The sequence below is a fragment of the Salvelinus fontinalis genome, chromosome 9 (genome assembly GCF_029448725.1).
Source record: "Salvelinus fontinalis isolate EN_2023a chromosome 9, ASM2944872v1, whole genome shotgun sequence".
NCBI classification, from domain to species: Eukaryota; Metazoa; Chordata; class Actinopteri; order Salmoniformes; family Salmonidae; genus Salvelinus; species Salvelinus fontinalis.
In genome coordinates this window covers 7,274,653-7,294,809 of record NC_074673.1, presented here as the reverse complement: position 1 = coordinate 7,294,809, position 20,157 = coordinate 7,274,653, and positions in this window count along the sequence as shown.

Sequence of the window (20,157 nt, the reverse complement as noted above, 5' to 3'; positions counted from 1 at the left end):
GGACTGAAAGGCAGCTCCGGACAGAGAGACAGCTCTGGACTGAGGGGCAGTTCTGGGTATATAGCCGTTTCTGGCTGAAGGGCAGCTCATGGCTGACTGACGAATCTGGACGCTCATGGCAGGCTGACGGCTCTCGACTCTCATGGCTGGCTGACGGCTCTCGACGCTCATGGCTGGCTGACGACTCTCGACGCTCATGGCTGGCTGACGGCTCTCGACGCTCATGGCTGGCTGACGGCTCTCGACGCTCATGGCTGGCTGACGGCTCTCGACGCTCATGGCTGGCTGACGGCTCTCGACGCTCATGGCTGGCTGACGGCTCTCGACGCTCATGGCAGGCTGGCGGCTCTCGACGCTCATGGATCGCTGGCGGCTCTCGACGCTCATGGATCGCTGGCGGCTCTGGCAGATCCTGTCTGGTTGGCGGCTCTGGCAGATCCTGTCTGGTTGGCGGCTCTGGCAGATCCTGTCTGGTTGGCGGCTCTGGCAGATCCTGTCTGACGGACGGCTCTAGCGGCTCCTGTCTGGCGGGCGGCTCTAGCGGCTCCTGTCTGGCGGACGGCTCTGTAGGCTCATGGCAGACGGGCGGCTTTGCAGGCTCATGGCAGACGGGCGGCTTTGCAGGCTCATTGCAGACGGATGGCTCAGACGGCGCTGGGGAGACGGATGGCTCAGATGGCGCTGGGGAGACGGATGGCTCAGATGGCGCTGGTGAGACGGATGGCTCAGATGGCGCTGGGGAGACGGATGGCTCTGGCCGGATAAGGCGCACTGTAGACCTGGTGCGTGGTGCCGGAACTGGAGGCACCGGGCTAAGGACACGCACCTTCATACTAGTGCGGGGAGCAGGGACAGGGCACACTGTACTCTCAAAGCCCACTCTATACCTGGTGCGTGGTACCGGCACTGGTGACACTGGGCTGAGGACAAGCACATCAGGATTAGTAGGGGGAGAAGAAACAGTGTGTACAGGGCTCTGGAGACGCACAGGAGGCTTAGTGCGTGGTGCCGGAACTGGAGGCACCGAACTGGATACACGCACTACAGGGAGAGTGCGTAGAGGAGGAACTGGGCTCAGGAGACGCACTGGTAGCCTAGTGCGTAGTGTAGGCACTGTAGGTACTAGGCTGGGGCGGGGAGGTGGCGCCGGAAATACCGGACCGTGGAGGCGTACTGGCTCTCTTGAGCATTGAGCCTGCCCAACCTTACCTGGTTGAATGCTCCCGGTTGCCCGACCAGTGCGGGGAGGTGGAATAACCCGCACCGGGCTATGTAGGCGAACCGGGGAAACCATGCGTAAGGCAGGTGCCATGTATGCCGGCCCGAGGAGACGCACTGGAGACCAGACGCGTTGAGCCGGCCTCATGACACCTGGCTCAATGCCCAATCTAGCCCTACCAGTGCGGGGAGGTGGAATAACCCGCACTGGGCTATGCACCCGTACAGGAGACACCGTGCGCTCTACTGCGTAACACGGTGCCTGCCCGTACTCCCGCTCTCCACGGTAAGCCTGGGAAGTGGGCGCAGGTCTCCTACCTGCCCTTGGCCCACTACCTCTTACCCCCCCCCAAGAAATTTTTGGGTGTTACTCACGGCTTTTTGGGCTTCCGTGCAAGACGCGTTCCCTCATAACTCCGGTTCCTCTCTCTCTTTTCCTCCACTCTCCGAGCTGCCTCCAGCTGTTCCCATGGACGGTGATTCACTTTAGCCCATGGTCCTTCTCCGTTAAATATTTGCTCCCAACTCCACAAGTCCTGTATACTTCCCCGTTGCTCCAAATTACGCTGCTTGGTTCTGGATTCTTGGTGGGTGATTCTGTAACGGCGGTCCTCCTCCTCTTCATCTTCGGAAGAGGAGGAGTATTGAGGGAACCAAGGCGCAGCGAAGTTTGAACACATATTTATTTAACAAAGACACGAACTTGTATAAACTAACAAAACAACAAAACGGTGTAGACAGACCTATACGACGAACTTACATAAAAACAAGAAGAACGCACGAATAGGACAATTAGACTACACAAACCGAACAAACCGTAACAGTCCCGTATGGTGCAAACAATTACACAGACACGGAAGACAATCACCCACATCGAACACTGTGACAACGCCTACCTAAATATGACTCTTAATTAGAGGAACGCCAAACACCTGCCTCTAATTAAGAGCCATACCAGGCAACCCAAAACCAAAACAGAAACAGAAAACATAGAATGCCCACCCAAACTCACGTCCTGACCAACTAAACATATAACAAATTAACAGAAATAGGTCAGGAACGTGACACTTGGTACACCTGTATTTGGGGAGTTTCTCCAATGCTTCTCTGCAGATCCTCTCAAGCTCTGTCAGGTTGGATGGGGAGCGTCGCTGCACAGCTATTTTCAGGTCTCTCCGATGTTTGATCGGGTTCAAGTCCGGGCTCTGTCTGGGCCACTCAAGGACATTCAGAGACTTGTCCCGAAGTGACTCTTGTGTTGTCTTGGCTGTGTGCTTAGGATTGTTGTCCTGTTGGAAGGTGAACTTTCACCCCAGTCTGGTGCCTGGTTTCCTTCATACGTGACACTTGGCATTCAGGTAAAAGAGTTCAATCTTGGTTTCATCAGACCAGAGAATCTTGTTTCTCATGGTCTGAGAGTCCGTTAGGTGCTTTTTTTGGCAAACTCCAAGCGGGCTGTCATGTGCCTTTTACTGAGGAGTGGCTTCTGTCTGGCTACTCTATAATAAAGGCATGATTGGTGGAGTGCTGCAGCGATGGTTGTCCTTCTGGAAGGTTCTCCCATCTCCATAGTACCCTCCAAACTCGTCATTAAGTTTGAGACCCTGGGTCTCATCCCCGCCCTGTGCAACTGGGTCCTGGACTTTCTGACGTGCTGCCCCCAGGTGGTGAGGGTAGGAAACAGCATCTCCACCCCACTGATCCTCAGCACTGGGGCCCCACAAGGGTGCTTTCTCTGCCCTCTCTGTACTACCTGTTCACCCATGTCTGCGTGGCCATGCACGCCTACAACTCAATCAAGTTTGCAGACAACACTAGAGTGGTAGGCTTGATTACCAACAACGACGAGACGGCCTACAGGGAGGAGGTGAGGGTCCTTGGAGTGTGTTGTCAGGAAAATAACCTCACACTCAATGTCAACAAAACAAAGGAGATGATCGTGGACTTCAGGAAACAGCAGAGGGAGCACCCCCCTATCCACATCGACGGGACAGTAGTGGAGAAGGTGGAAAGTTTTAAGTTCCTCGGCGTACACATCACTGACAATTTGAAATGGTCCACCCACACAGACAGCGTGGTGAAGAAGGCGCAACAGCACCTCTTCAACATCAAGAGGCTGAAGAAATGTGGCTTGTCACCAAAAACACTCACAAACTTCTACAGATGCACAATCGAGAGCATCCTGTCGGGCTGTATCACCGCCTTGTACGGCAACTGCTCCGCCCACAACCGCAAGGCTCTCCAGAGGGTAGTGAGGTCTGCACAACGCATCACCGGGAGCAAACTACCTGCCCTCCAGGACACCTACAGCACCCGATGTCACAGGAAGGCCATAAAGATCATCAAGGACAACAACCACCCGAGCCACTGCCTGTTCACCCCACTATCATCCAGAAGGCGAGGTCAGTATAGGTGCATCAAAGCTGGGACCGAGAGACTGAAAAACAGCTTCTATCTCAAGGCCATCAGACTGTTAAACAGTCATCACTAACATTTAGTGGCTGCTACCAACATACTGACTCAACTCCAGCCACTTTAATGTACATGTTCTTAATCATTCCTTTACACGTGTGTATAAGGTAGTTGTTGTGAAACTGTTAGATTACTTGTTAGATTTTACTGCACGGTCGGAACTAGAAGCACAAGCACTTCGCTATACTCACATTAACATCTGCTAACCATGTGTATGTGACCAATACAATTTGATTTGATTTGATTTGAGATGCTGTGGCATGACCTCAAGAGAGCAGTTCACACCAGACATCCTAAGAATATTGCTGAACAGTTTTGTAAAGAGGAATGGTCCAAAATTCTTCCTGACAGTTGTTACAGGTCTAATCCGCAACTACAGGAAATGTTTGGTTGAGGTTATTGCTGCCAAAGGAAGGTCAACCAGTACTTTCCCACCCTGCACTGTGACTGTTTACACGGTGTGTTCAATAAAGACATGAAAAAATAAAATTGTTTGTGGGTTATTAGTTTAAGCAGACTGTGTTTATCGATTGTTGTGACATACTTTTTCTTGGCAATGTTTATAAATAAGGCATTTCTGTTTTTTATTTGTAATAAATTGGCAAAATAATCTTAACCTGTTTTCACTTTGTCATTATGGGGTAATGTGTGTAGACTGATGATAATTATTTTATTTAATCCATTTATTTAATCTATGTAACGTAATAAAATGTGGAAAAAGGGAAGGGGTCTGTATACTTTCTGAATGCACTGCACATTGTCCTCCCGGTGTAAGTATACATTTCAAGGAAGCAATTTCCTTTAAGTAGCCATTTCAGAGTAGACATTTTAAATTCGATCTATCCAATTTGAAATGTCCGTCCATCCGATACATTCATGTTTACAGAGATGAGTTGTGCAGTCGCTGGAGCGGGAGCCACAATTAATTAAGGAGACACAATAGGCATTCACACAGTCTTCCTTCCTAGTACAAGTCGTTATTTCTAAGTAGTCATTTCAACAACAACAATCCATTTATATTTACCAAGACGGGTTGTAAATATAGAGGAGCACTCTCCCCTCATGAGACATGGTTAAACTGTCATCCAATCAGAGATGAGTTTTACAGTACAATCTTTAGAGCACCACTCACCTCTCTGCTTTCAAGACACCCAAAGTAACTTTACATAGACAAGATAATCAGCAGGTTTACTGTAGCATCACTTTCCTCTCCTTACTGATGAAGTAAGGACAAGTAGAGATCTCTATTAGTCCTGTAAGAGTAGAGTAGTCATCTCTATTAGTCCTGTAGAGTAGAGTAGTCATCTCTATTAGTCCTGTAGAGTAGAGTAGTCATCTCTATTAGTCCTGTAGAGTAGAGTAGTCATCTCTATTAGTCCTGTAGAGTAGAGTAGTCATCTCTATTAGTCCTGTAGAGTAGTCATCTCTATTAGTCCTGTAGAGTAGACATCTCTATTAGTCCTGTAAGAGTAGAGTAGTCATCTCTATTAGTCCTGTAGAGTAGAGTAGTCATCTCTATTAGTCCTGTAGAGTAGTCATCTCTATTAGTCCTGTAGAGTAGTCATCTCTATTAGTCCTGTAGAGTAGTCATCTCTATTAGTCCTGTAGAGTAGAGTAGTCATCTCTATTAGTCCTGTAGAGTAGAGTAGTCATCTCTATTAGTCCTGTAGAGTAGTCATCTCTATTAGTCCTGTAGAGTAGTCATCTCTATTAGTCCTGTAGAGTAGTCGTCTCTATTAGTCCTGTAGAGTAGAGTAGTCATCTCTATTAGTCCTGTAAGAGTAGAGTAGTCATCTCTATTAGTCCTGTAGAGTAGTCATCTCTATTAGTCCTGTAGAGTAGTCATCTCTATTAGTCCTGTAGAGTAGAGTAGTCATCTCTATTAGTCCTGTAGAGTAGAGTAGTCATCTCTATTAGTCCTGTAGAGTAGAGTAGTCATCTATATTAGTCCTGTAAGAGTAGTCATCTCTATTAGTCCTGTAGAGTAGAGTAGTCATCCCTATTAGTCCTGTAGAGTAGAGTAGTCATCTCTATTAGTCCTGTAGAGTAGTCATCTCTATTAGTCCTGTAGAGTAGTCATCTCTATTAGTCCTGTAGAGTAGTCATCTCTATTAGTCCTGTAGAGTAGAGTAGTCATCTCTATTAGTCCTGTAGAGTAGAGTAGTCATCTCTATTAGTCCTGTAGAGTAGAGTAGTCATCTCTATTAGTCCTGTAGAGTAGAGTAGTCATCTCTATTAGTCCTTTAAGAGTAGAGTAGTCATCTCTATTAGTCCTGTAAGAGTAGAGTAGTCATCTCTATTAGTCCTGTAGAGTAGAGTAGTCATCTCTATTAGTCCTGTAGAGTAGAGTAGTCATCTCTATTAGTCCTGTAAGAGTAGAGTAGTCATCTCTATTAGTCCTGCAAGAGTAGAGTAGTCATCTCTATTAGTCTTGTAAGAGTAGTCATCTCTATTAGTCCTGTAAGAGTAGAGTAGTCATCTCTATTAGTCCTGTAAGAGTAGAGTAGTCATCTCTATTAGTCCTGTAGAGTAGAGTAGTCATCTCTATTAGTCCTGTAAGAGTAGAGTAGTCATCTCTATTAGTCCTGTAGAGTAGAGTAGTCATCTCTATTAGTCCTGTAGAGTAGAGTAGTCATCTCTATTAGTCCTGTAGAGTAGAGTAGTCATCTCTATTAGTCCTGTAAGAGTAGTCATCTCTATTAGTCCTGTAGAGTAGTCATCTCTATTAGTCCTGTAGAGTAGAGTAGTCATCTCTATTAGTCCTGTAGAGTAGAGTAGTCATCTCTATTAGTCCTGTAGAGTAGTCATCTCTATTAGTCCTGTAGAGTAGTCATCTCTATTAGTCCTGTAAGAGTAGAGTAGTCATCTCTATTAGTCCTGTAGAGTAGTCATCTCTATTAGTCCTGTAAGAGTAGAGTAGTCATCTCTATTAGTCCTGTAGAGTAGTCATCTCTATTAGTCCTGTAGAGTAGTCATCTCTATTAGTCCTGTAAGAGTAGAGTAGTCATCTCTATTAGTCCTGTAGAGTAGAGTAGACATCTCTATTAGTCCTGTAAGAGTAGAGTAGTCATCTCTATTAGTCCTGTAAGAGTAGAGTAGTCATCTCTATTAGTTCTGTAGAGTAGAGTAGTCATCTCTATTAGTCCTGTAGAGTAGAGTAGTCATCTCTATTAGTCCTGTAGAGTAGTCATCTCCATTAGTCCTGTAGAGTAGTCATCTCTATTAGTCCTGTAAGAGTAGAGTAGTCATCTCTATTAGTCCTGTAGAGTAGAGTAGTCATCTCTATTAGTCCTGTAAGAGTAGAGTAGTCATCTCTATTAGTCCTGTAGAGTAGAGTAGTCATCTCTATTAGTCCTGTAGAGTAGAGTGGGATTGGGTAAACTGACCATCCGTTCAGTTCATGTTTACATAGTTGTACAGTAGCTAGGGTGTCCCAAATGGGCAAGAGCCTACCTCCTCCTTTCCTTACTGCTGGCAACCAATTTGTGTCCGAGGCCAGTCCGTACCTCTGCTGGTGGACTAATGGAGAGTGGTGACTAAAATGGGTATGAGCAACAGAGAACCACTGGGTACACACGTCATTTCAAAGTCTAGTTTTGATTTACTTTTGGTTGAGTTGTCAACTAACGTGAAATCAACATGAAATCAACCAAAACAATGTCAGCGTGTCATTGGATTTAAGTAAACATTTTGGGTGAAGGAGCCTCTCAAGTGGTGCAGCGGTCTAAGGCACTGCATCACAGTGCTAGAGGTGTCACTACAGACCCGGGTTTGATCCCAGGCTGTGTCGCAGCCGGCCACAACCTGGAGACTCATGAAGCGACGCACAATTGGCTCAGCGTCGTCCAGGTTCGTGGAGGTTTTATCTGGCTGCGATGTCCTTGTCCCACCACGCTCTAGCGACTCCTTGTGGCGGGCCGGGTGCATGCACGCTGACTTCGGTTGCCAGTTGTACGGTGTTTCTTCCAACACATTGGTGTGGTTGGCTTCCGGGGTTAAGCGAGCCGTGTGGCTTGGCGGGGTCGTGATTCAGAGGACGCATGGCTCTCCCGAGTCCGTACGGGAGTTGCAGCGATGGGACAAGACAGTTTCTACCAATTGGGGAGAAAAAGGGGTTAAAAGTACCCCAAAAAAGTTGGGTGAACAAAATCCGTAATTCCCTTATGTTGATGACTTTATGCAAACTTAATCAGTTTTCAACGTTGATTCAACGTCACGACATTGAATTTTTGGGTTGAAACGATGTGAAAACAACGTTGATTCAACCAGTGTTTTGCCCAGCGGCGACCCCTTTGCTTCACACTGCTCCTGAGTAATATCCACTTCCTGCTTTGCCAAGGACAGATGCATCATTCCGCTGTGACGCAGACTGGATGGAACAGACGGAACCATCACATCACACATCAGAACATCATGTTTTTAAAGTTGTTGTTTTTAAAGAACATATGGTTGAGCATGTTCTGATACAACCCAAAGCCCAAACCATCACATATACTTCAACACACATAATGTAAACAGTAGGTTACATCGCCTATATTAATCAGTGTTTTGAAAGTTCCAGTACAATTCAAGACATGAATGTTCCTGCTGTCTTTTGCATACCAGCTGTTTGTTGTAATGAGAATAAAAAGCAGTGTGAGTATTGACACAAATTTTTTCACACACACACACACACGCACACACACACACACACACACACACACACACACACACACACACACACACACACACACACACACACACACACACACACACACACACACACACACACACACACACACACACACACACACACACACACACACACACACACACACACACACACACACACCTCAAGTAAGCTGCAGGGTCTAATTTACTTCCAAGTCTTCAGCATTGAGAGTCAGACGTGCTGACGGTGCCATGGTGCCTGACCACATGCTAGACTGTGTGTGTGTGTGTGTGTGTGTGTGTGTGTGTGTGTGTGTGTGTGTGTGTGTGTGTGTGTGTGTGTGTGTGTGTGTGTGTGTGTGTGTGTGTGTGTGTGTGTGTGTGTGTGTGTGTGTGTGTGTGTGTGTGTGTGTGTGTGCGTCCATGCCTGTGTGTGTGACCCCATGCCAGACTACAAGGACAACAGCCTGGTTACGTTTGTCCATGACCATGTTGCCACCCACACACAATGCAACAGTCAACGTGTACAGTCTCATGGGGGCGGATGACGTCAACATATCTGCTTCATTTCTCGGGTCCCATCCTTCAGGCTAGAGCAGAGCTGTACTGAGGTGAAAAATATCATTCTCTGTGCAGGAGTCTTGGGTTGATACAGCAGTGTCCTGAGGAGAGGTGTTTAAAGCTGAAAGGATAGAACTTAAGGATTTCGGGTCCTAACCAGCTAGTAGACCACAGGTTTAAAATCAGCTCCAAAATCAGTGCCATATACGATATTTGACAAACCATTTTCCCTAGCTAAACACTATTCACATTTTCCACCAGCCCGGTCAACAACAAAAACAAATCCTCGGCCTTGGGTGCTGATGTCACAGAGGCTGTTATCACTGTCCCCTTTGAGTTTGCACATGCTCAGAAGGCAGCCTCTAAATTCCATGTCTTGTTAAGAGCCTCCCTACCCGGTTCAGATGTTCAGAGAGGTGATGATCTATGTACAGGTGAAGATCTGGCCAAGTTCCTGCATGCTGAAATAAAGACGTCATGTGTAATCAAAATCCTATCAAATCAAATTTTATTAGTCACATGCGCCGAATACAGCCTTACAGTGAAATGCTTACTTACGAAGCCCCTAACCAACAATGCAGTTTAAAAAAAATATGGATAAGAATAAGAAATAAAAGTAACAAGTAATTAAAGAGCAGCAGCAGTGAAATAACAATAGCGAGACTATATACAGGGGGGGTACCGGTACAGATTTAATGTGCGGGGGGCACCGGTTAGTTGAGGTTCTACTTTACTCTAGTCTCTACACTAGTCTCTACTCTAGTCTCTACTCTAGTCTCTAACTCTAGTCTCTATTCTAGTCTGGTCTCTACTCTAGTCTCTACTCTAGTCTCTACTCTAGTCTCTACTCTAGTCTCTACACTAGTCTCTACTCTAGTCTCTACTCTAGTCTCTACTCTAGTCTCTAACTCTAGTCTCTATTCTAGTCTGGTCTCTACTCTAGTCTCTACTCTAGTCTCTAATCTAATTTACTCTAGCCTCTACTCTACTATAGTCTCTAGTCTCTACTCTAGTCTGGTCTCTACTCTAGCCTCTACTCTACTATAGTCTCTAGTCTCTACTCTAGTCTGGTCTCTACTCTAGTCTCTACTCTACTCTAGGCTCTACTCTAGTCTCTACTCTACTCTAGTCTCTACTCTAGTCTCTAATCTAATTTACTCTAGCCTCTACTCTACTATAGTCTCTAGTCTCTAGTCTGGTCTCTACTCTAGTCTCTACTCTACTCTAGTCTCTACTCTAGTCTCTACTCTAGTCTCTACTCTAGTCTCTAATCTAATTTACTCTAGCCTCTACTCTACTATAGTCTCTAGTCTCTACTCTAGTCTGGTCTCTACTCTAGTCTCTACTCTAGTCTGGTCTCTACTCTAGTCTCTACTCTAGTCTCTACTCTACTCTAGTCTCTACTCTAGTCTCTACTCTAGTCTGGTCTCTACTCTAGTCTATACTCTAGTCTCTACTCTGGTCTCTACTCTACTCTGGTCTCTACTCTACTCTAGTCTCTACTCTACTCTAGTCTCTACTCTACTCTAGTCTCTACTCTGGTCTCTACTCTGGTCTCTACTCTGGTCTTTACTCTACTCTCTACTCTAGTCTCTACTCTACTTTACTCTGGTCTCTACTCTAGTCTATACTCTAGTCTATACTCTACTCTGGTCTCTACTCTAGTCTCTACTCTGGTCTCTACTCTAGTCTCTACTCTAGTCTCTAATCTCTACTCTGGTCTCTACTCTGGTCTCTACTCTAGTCTTTACTCTACTCTCTACTCTACTCTCTACTCTAGTCTCTACTCTACTCTACTCTGGTCTCTACTCTGGTCTCTACTCTAGTCTCTACTCTAGTCTCTACTCTACTCTACTCTCTACTCTGGTCTCTACTCTGGTCTCTACTCTGGTCTCTACTCTAGTCTCTAATCTCTACTCTAGTCTCTACTCTGGTCTCTACTCTGGTCTCTAATCTCTACTCTGGTCTCTACTTTGGTCTCTACTCTACTCTAGTCCCGAATCTCTATTCTAGTCTCTACTCTAGTCTCTTGTCTCTAATCTCTACTCTGGTCTCTACTCTGGTCTCTACTCTGGTCTCTACTCTACTCTGGTCTCTACTCTAGTCTCTACTCTAGTCCCGAATCTCTACTCTAGTCTTTACTCTAGTCTCTATTCTGGTCTCTACTCTGGTCTCTACTCTGGGCTCTACTCTAGTCTCTACTCTAGTCTCTATTCTAGTCTCTACTATGTTCTCTACTCTATTTTAGTCTCTACTCTACTCTAGTCTCTACTCTAGTCTATATTCTGGTCTCTACTCTGGTCTTTGCTCTAGTCTCTACTCTAGTCTCTAATCTACTCTCTACTCTAGTCTCTAATCTACTATAGTCTCCACTCTAGTATCTATTCTACTCTACTCTACTTTGCTCTGTGTGGGTCTGGAAACATATCTTAATTGAGAGATGGTGAGAATAAGACTGTGTGTGTGTGAGTGTGTATGTGCGAGTGTGCTTGCAGTTGTGTATGTGTGTGTGTGTTTGAGTGGGTGTGTGTGTGTGTTTGCTTGTGTTTGAGTGAGTGTGTGTGTATGTGTGTGTGTGTGTGTGTACACAGAGGCACAGCTTGACAAGGTGAGACCTCAGAATGTGGTTGGTCCCGGCTACCACTAACTAGCTGATTAGCTTTAGGCACTACCATAGAGAGGGTGGGAGATATATAAAGGAGGAAGGGAGAGAGAGAGAGGGGGATGTAAGGAGAATGGAAGGAGAAAGAGATATAGGAAAGAAGAGAGGAAGAGAGATGGGGATGTAAGAGAATGACAGAGAGAAAGAGAGAGAGAGAGAAAGGGAGGGAGGGAGAGGGGATGAAGGAGAAAGAGAGATGGGGAAGGGAGAGAGAGAGAGAGAGAGAAGGGTTGCAGAAAACACGAGGCTTGCAAGGAAGAGAGCCGTTTGTCATGCCTTCTGCCTTCTGTGTCTACAAGCTATTGGAGCACTTCTCTGTAGGCTTCTCATTCCCTCTATTAAAGCTGCATTATGTACAAATCACTCCTCCATTTCCTGGTTGCTAAAATGTCAGTTTATGTGACAAAACAAGCAATGCACAATATAGAGAATCACTGTACGATCCAAACCCCTGTTAAATATATTTTCAATAACCATCAATATTGTATTTTCAGCTGTTTTCAATCCCGGGCCCGGGTTCGATCCCGGGCTGTGTCGCAACCGACCGCGACCGGGAGACCCGTGAGGCAATGCACAATTGGCCCAGCATTGTCCGGTTTAGGGGAGGGTTTGGCCGGCCGGGATGTCCTTGTCCCATCGCGCTCTAGCGACTCCTGTGGCGGGCCGGGCACATGGACGCTGACACGGTCGTCCGGTTTAGGGGAGGGTTTGGCTGGCCGGGATGTCCTTGTCCCATCGCGCTCTAGCGACTCCTGTGGCGGGCCGGGCACATGGACGCTGACACGGTCGTCCGGTTTAGGGGAGGGTTTGGCTGGCCGGGATGTCCTTGTCCCATCGCGCTCTAGCGACTCCTGTGGCGGGCCGGGCACATGGACGCTGACACGGTCGTCCGGTTTAGGGGAGGGTTTGGCTGGCCGGGATGTCCTTGTCCCATCGCGCTCTAGCGACTCCTGTGGCGGGCCGGGCACATGGACGCTGACACGGTCGTCCGGTTTAGGGGAGGGTTTGGCTGGCCGGGATGTCCTTGTCCCATCGCGCTCTAGCGACTCCTGTGGCGGGCCGGGCACATGGACGCTGACACGGTCGTCCGGTTTAGGGGAGGGTTTGGCTGGCCGGGATGTCCTTGTCCCATCGCGCTCTAGCGACTCCTGTGGCGGGCCGGGCACATGGACGCTGACACGGTCGGCCGGTTTAGGGGAGGGTTTGGCTGGCCGGGATGTCCTTGTCCCATCGCGCTCTAGCGACTCCTGTGGCGGGCCGGGCACATGGACGCTGACACGGTCGTCCGGTTTAGGGGAGGGTTTGGCTGGCCGGGATGTCCTTGTCCCATCGCGCTCTAGCGACTCCTGTGGCGGGCCGGGCACATGGACGCTGACACGGTCGGCCAGTTGTACGGTGTTTCATCCGACACGTTGGTGTGGTTGGCTTCCGGGTTAAGTGAGCAGTGTGGATTGGCAGGGTCGTGTTTCAGAGGACGCATGGCTCTCGACCTTTGTCTCTCCTGAGTCCGTACGGGAGTTGCAACGATGAGACAAGACTGTAACTACTAATTATTAATAAGAAAATTAGAGTGACAGATCTATAACTCAGATTTTTATGTGAATTTGGTCACACACAAAAAATACATATTGCAGCTTTAAAAAGAGAGGCTACACTGCCGTGAAAATACACAGAGGGAACATGGAGACATAGTGTGTCTCTGTGAACAACAGCTGGTGCGTGCTCTCTAATGTTAAGGAAGTCTTTGCTTGGAAGAGCTACAAATACCTCATAAAAAGCTGCAGACCATAATGTTTACAAAGAGTATTTTCATCTATATATTTTTTGTAGCTGTCTATTTACCCCCCCCCCCCGAAACCGATGCTGGCACTAAGATCAGACTCAACGAGCTGTATAGGGCCATAAGCAAACACAAAAATGTACCAAAGACATCTGTTGATTTTTCGGCAGCCCCCCGCATCTCTCTGATTCCGAGGGGTTGGGTTACATGCGGTAAACACATTTCAATTGAATGCGTTCAGTTGAACAACTGACTAGGTATCCCCCTTACCCCTTTCCCTTACATTCAGAGGTGACATTTCTTGTGGCTGGTGATTTTAAGCAGGGAAACTGAAATCCATTTTACCTCATTTTTACCAGCATGTCACCTGTGCAAAAGAGGTATATTTACTATTATTATCTTTATTCCACACAGAGAAACACACACAAAGCCCTCCCTTTGGAAAATTAGACCATAACGCTTTCCTCCTGATTCCTACCTAGAAGCAAAAACTCAAACAGGAAGTACCAGTGACACGCTCAATAAGGATGAAACGGATGCTACAGGACGGCTTCATCAGATAACATTGAGGAGTTAACCACATCAGTCACTGGCTTCATTAATAAAGTGCATTGACGACGTCATCCCCACAGTGACAGTACATAGAGTACGTACACCAACCAGAAGCCATGGATTACAGGCAACAGCCGCAATGAGCTAAAGGCTACAGCTGCCGCTTTCTAGGAGCGGGACACTTAAAATAAATCCTGCTACGACCTCCGACGAGTCATCAAACAGGCAAAACGTCATTACAGAACTAAGATCAAATCCTACGATGCTGGCTCTGACGCTCTACGGATGTGCCAGGCCTGGCAAACTATCCCGGACTACAAAGGGAAACACAGTCGCGAGCTGCCCAGAGATGTGAGTCTACCAGACTAGCTAAATGCGTTCTATGCTCATTTCGAGGCAAACAACACTGACCAATGCATGAGATTACCAGCTATTCCGGACGACTGTGTGATCTCGTTCTCCGTAGCTGATGTGAGAAAGACCTTTAAACAGGTTAACATTGGCAAGGCCGCAGGGCCAGATGGAATAACAGGACTCGTACTCAGGGCATGCGCTGACCATTTGGCAAGTGTCTTCAATTACATTTTCACCCTATCACTGACTCGGTCTGTAATACCAACTTGTTTCAAGCATACCACCAAAGTCCCAGTGCACAAGAATGCCAAGGTTACCTGCCTAAATGACTATCAACCTGTAGCACTCATATCCTGTCGGGCTGTATCACCGCCTGGTACGGCAACTGCACCGCCCGCAACCACAGGGCTCTCCAGAGGGTGGTGCGGTCTGCCCAATGCATCACTAATGGCACACTGCCTGCCCTCCAGGACACCTACAGCACCGATGTCACAGGAAGGCCAAAAATATCATCAAGGACATCAACCACCGGAGCCACAGCCTGTTCACCGTGCTATCATCCGGAAGTCGAGGTCAGTATAGGTGCATCTGAAAATCAGCTTCTATCTCAAGGCCATCAGACTGTTAAATAGCCATCACTAGCCAGCTACCACCCGGTTACTCAACCCTGCACCTTAGAGGCTGATGCCCTATAGACATGGAATCACTGGCCACTTTAATAATGGAACACTGGTCACTTTAATAATGTTTACATACTGCTTTACTCATCTCATATGTATATACTGTATTCTATTCTACTGTATTTTAGTCAATGCCACTCCAACGTTGCTCGTCCTAATATTTATACATTTCCTAATTCCATTCTTTTACTTTTAGATGTGTGTGTATTTTTGTGTATAGTTAGATACTACCGCACTGTTGGAGCTAGGAACACAAGCATTTCGCTACACCCGCAATAACATTTGCTAAATACAGTGGGGCAAAATAGTATTTAGTCAGCCACCAATTGTGCAAGTTCTCCCACTTAAATAGATGAGAGAGGCCTGTAATTTCCATCATAGGTACACTTCAACTATGACAGACAAAATGAGATTTTTTTTTCCAGAAAATCACATTGTAGGATTTTTTATGAATTTATTTGCAAATTATGGTGGAAAATAAATATTTGGTCACCTAAAAACAAGCAAGATTTCTGGCTCTCACAGACCTGTAACTTCTTCTTTAAGAGGCTCCTCTGTCCTCCACTCGTTACCTGTATTAATGGCACCTGTTTGAACTTGTAATCAGTATAAAAGACACCTGTCCACTGTCATAGTTGAAGTGTACCTATGATGAAAATTACAGGCCTCTCTCAACTTTTTAAGTGGGAGAACTTGCACAATTGGTGGCTGACTAAATACTTTTTTGCCCCACTGTATGTGTAAGTGACCAATACAATTTAATTTAATTTTATTTTGATTTGATTTATAGCCATGAAATGCTTTGAAAGGCTGGTCATGGCTCACATCAACACCATCACCCACTCCAATTTGCATACCACCCCAACAAATCCACAAATGACGCAATCTCTATTGCACTTCACTCTGCCCTTACCTATGTAAGAATGCTGTTCATTGACTACAGCTCAGCATTCAACACCATAGTCCCCTTCAAGCTCAGGACCCTTTGACTGAACACCTTCCTCTGCAACTGGATCCTGGACTTCCTGACGGCCACCCCTATGCGATGAGGGTAGGCTACAACACATCCGCCATGCTGACCATCAACAAGGGGACCCCACAGGGGTATGTGCTTTGTCCCCTCCTGTACTCCCTATTCACCCACGACTGCTTGGCCGTGCACGACTCCCATCACCAGCATAAAGTTTGCCAGGACTACAACCTCTCCCTCAATGTCAGCAAGACAAAGGAGCTGATCGTGGACTACAGGAAACGGAGGGGCGAGTATACCCCCATTATTATTGATGGGGCTGAAGTGGAGCGGGTCGGGAGTTTAATGTTCCTCGGTGTTCATATCAAGATGGTCCACACGACAGTGTTACTTCCCCCTCAGGAGGCTGAAAATATTTGGCCTCCAGATCCTCTAAAAGTTCTCCAGCTGCACCACTGAGAGCATCGTGACTGGCTGCATCACCTCTTGGTACGACAACTGCAAGGTACCCAACTGCAAGGCACTACAGAGGGTATTGAGTACAGCCCAATACATCACTGGGGCCGAGCTCCCTGCCATCCAAGATATACAGTTGAAATCGGAAGTTTACATACACTTAGGTTGGAGTCATTAACAATCGTTTTTTCAACCACTCCACACATTTCTTGTTAACAAACTATAGTTTTGGCAAGTCGGTTAGGACATCTAGTTTGTGCATGACACAAGTCATTTTTCCAACAATTGTTTACAGACAGATTATTTCACTTATAATTCACTGTATCACAATTCAATCAAATATATTTATTTCAATCAAATGTATTTATGAAGCCACAGTAAAACGAGTCCTATATCGACATAACCTGAAAGGCCGCTCAGCAAGGAAGAAGCCACTGCTCCAAACCTGCAATAAAAAAAACGAGACTATGGTTTGCAACTGCACAAAATTCACCCAACTTATTTTGGGAAGCTTGTGGAAGGCAACCCGAAACGTTTGACCCAAGTTAAACAATTTGAAGGCAATGCTACCAAATACTAATTGAGTGTATGTAAACTTCTGACCCATTGGGAATGTGATGAAATAAATAAAAGCTGAAATAAATCATTCTCTCTACTATTATTCTGACATTTCACATTCTTAAGATAAACTGGTGATCCTAACTGACCTAAGACAGGGATTTTTTACTAGGATTAAAGGTCAGGAATTGTGAAAAACTGAGTTGAAATGTATTTGGCTAAGGTGTATGTAAACTTCCGACTTCAACTGTATATACCAGGCGGTGTCAGAGGATGGCCCAAAAATTGTCAAATACTCCAGCCTCAAAAGCCATAAACTATTATCTGGTACCCCACGGCAAGTGGTACCAGTGCACCAAGTCTGGAAGCAACAGAAACCTGAACAGCCTGCTAAACAAGACTGCTATATAGCTAATCAAATGTCTACCCACTGCTGAAACTGTCTATTATTGCCTAGTCACTTTAACCCTATCTCTAAGTATATACAGTGCATTCGGAAAGTATTCAAACCCTTTGATTTTTCCCACATTTTGTTACGTTACAGCCTTATTCTGAAATTGATTAAATGAAAAAAAATCTTCATCAATCTACACACAATACCCAATCATAGAAAAGAAAACTTGTTTTTTAGAAATGTTTGCAAATTTATAAAAAAATAAAAAACAGAAATACCTTACTTACATAAGTATTCAGACCCCTTGCTAGTAGACTTGAAATTGAGCTCAGGTGCATCCTGTTTCCATTGTTCATCCTTGAGATGTTTCTACAACTTGATTGGAGTCCACCTGTGGTAAATTCAATTGATTGGACATGATTTGGAAAGGCACACACCTGTCTATATAAGGTCTCACAGTTGACAATGCATGTCAGAGCAAAAATCAAGCCATGAGGTCAAAGGAATTGTCCATAGAGCTCCGAGACAGGATTGTGTCAAGGCAGAGATCTGAGAAAGGGTACCAAAAAATGTCTGCATCATTGAAGGTCACCAAGAACACAGTGGCCTCCATCACTCTTAAATGGAAGAAAGTTGGAACCATCAAGACTCTTCCTAGAACTGGCTGTCTGGTCAAACTGAGCAATCGCGGGAGAAGGGCCTTGGTCAGGGAGGTGACCAAGAACCCGATGGTCACTCTGACAAGGCTCCATAGTTCCTCTGTGGAGATGGGAGAACCTTCCAGAAGGACAACCATCTCTGCAGCACTCCATCAATCGGGTCTTTATGGTAGTAGAGTGGCTGGACAGAAGCCACTCCTCAGTAAAAGGCACATGACAGCCTGCTTGGAGTTTGCCAAAAGGCACCTAAAGGAAATTCAGACCATGAGATACAAGATTCTCTGGTTTTATGAAACCTGACTGCCAAGTGTCACGTCTGGAGGAAACCTGACACCCTCCCTATGGTGAAGCATGGTGGAGGCAGCACCCTCCCTATGGTGAAGCATGGTGGTTGCAGCATCATCCCTATGGTGAAGCATGGTGGTAGCAGCATCATCCCTATGATGAAGCATGGTGGAGGCAGCACCCTCCCTATGGTGAAGCATGGTGGTTGCAGCATCATCCCTATGGTGAAGCATGGTGGTAGCAGCATCATCCCTATGATGAAGCATGGTGGTGGCAGCATCATCCCTATGGTGAAGCATAGGGGAGGCAGCATCATCCCTATGGTGAAGCATGGTGGTGGCAGCATCATCCCTATGGTGAAGCATGGTGGAGGCAGCATCAGCCTGTGGGGATGTTTTTCAGTGACCTGCTCCAGAGCGCTCAGGACTTCAGACTGTGGATGAAGGTTCACCTTCCAACAGGACACCGACCCTAAGCATACAACCAAGACAATGCAGGAGTGGCTTCAGGACAAGTATCTGAATATCCTTGATTGGCCCAGCAAGAGCACGAACTTGAACCCGATCAAAAATCTCTGGAGAGAAAATAGCTGTGCAGCGACACTCCCCATCCAACCGGACTGAGCTTGAGAGGATTTGCAGAGCAGAATGAGAGAAACTGCTCAAGCTTGTTGCCAAGCTTGTTGTGTCATACCCAATAAGACTCGAAGCTGACCACCCATATGGGTGGGATGGCCAATGAACCAGATGTGGCAGAACAGAGTGCTTGGGTTGGGGTGTAGGGTTGCTGCTCCATGGGCAAGCACCATGGTCTTGTAGTGGAAGCAAGCTTCAACTGGAAGCCAGTGGAGTATATGAAAGAGCGGGGTGACATGGGAGAACTTGGGAAGGTTGAACACCAGGTGGGTGGCAGCGTTCTGGATAAGTTGCAGGGGTTGGATGGCACAAGTATCACAAGTAATCCAGTAAAATGCTTAGCGCGGGTCTGAGAATTTGGGGAAATGCGACCGAGGGAGTAACAGATCTGCAACAAACACATATGTCGGTCTTTTTGGGTCGTCTCACGACTTCAATTTATACAGGGTCAGGATGAAAACCTTCATAGGGCCTCCTGTTGGTGTTCACACGCCTATCTACAGACCCTAAAGACTCAGAATTCAGAATTCAAAGGCCATCCTGAGGAGAAAAGTAAACATCATTTAACAACAGAGGCCAGAGTGTTGGACTGGAGGCCAGAGTGTTCCGACCACAACCAAAGCTTACTGTACAACTGATGAGCACACGTCCGGGTGCCCTTGTTACTTAACCAAACAAAACAATAACAGAACTCGACCTTTCTGTTGCCTGTGTGTGGCCTGGCCTTTCCTATTCAAACAGGGCCTGGTTTCCCAAAAGCATCTTAAGGCTAAGTTCATCGTTAGAAGATTTGTAGGAGCATAGTTTAATCTCCAAGCTGTTTGCCTAAACCTTCATTATTAACGTTGCACTTGAAAACACTCGTGATCTAACGTCTGCCTCAGAGCACTCGTAGAACGGCTAAGTGCGTCGTTAAATTTTGTATTTTTTTTGCACTCCTGCTTCACTTTATCTGCTTCTTGTCACGTATACTCCATCTCCGTTCTCTAGGTCATCAGGCTGCTGATTATCCCGCACACCTGTCACCATCGTCTCGCGCACTTGCGCTTCATGACACTCACCTGGACTCCATCACCTCCTTAATCATCTTCCCTATATCTGTCACTCCACTTGGTTCTTTCCTCAGGTGTTATAGACTCTGTTTTCATGTCAGTGCGTTGTTTGTTTTGTGCTCATTGTTTCTTTTGATTATTAAAACACTCCCTCCCTGAACTTGCTTCCCGACTCTCAGTACACTCGTTACACTGCTAAATCACATTTATTTATAAAGC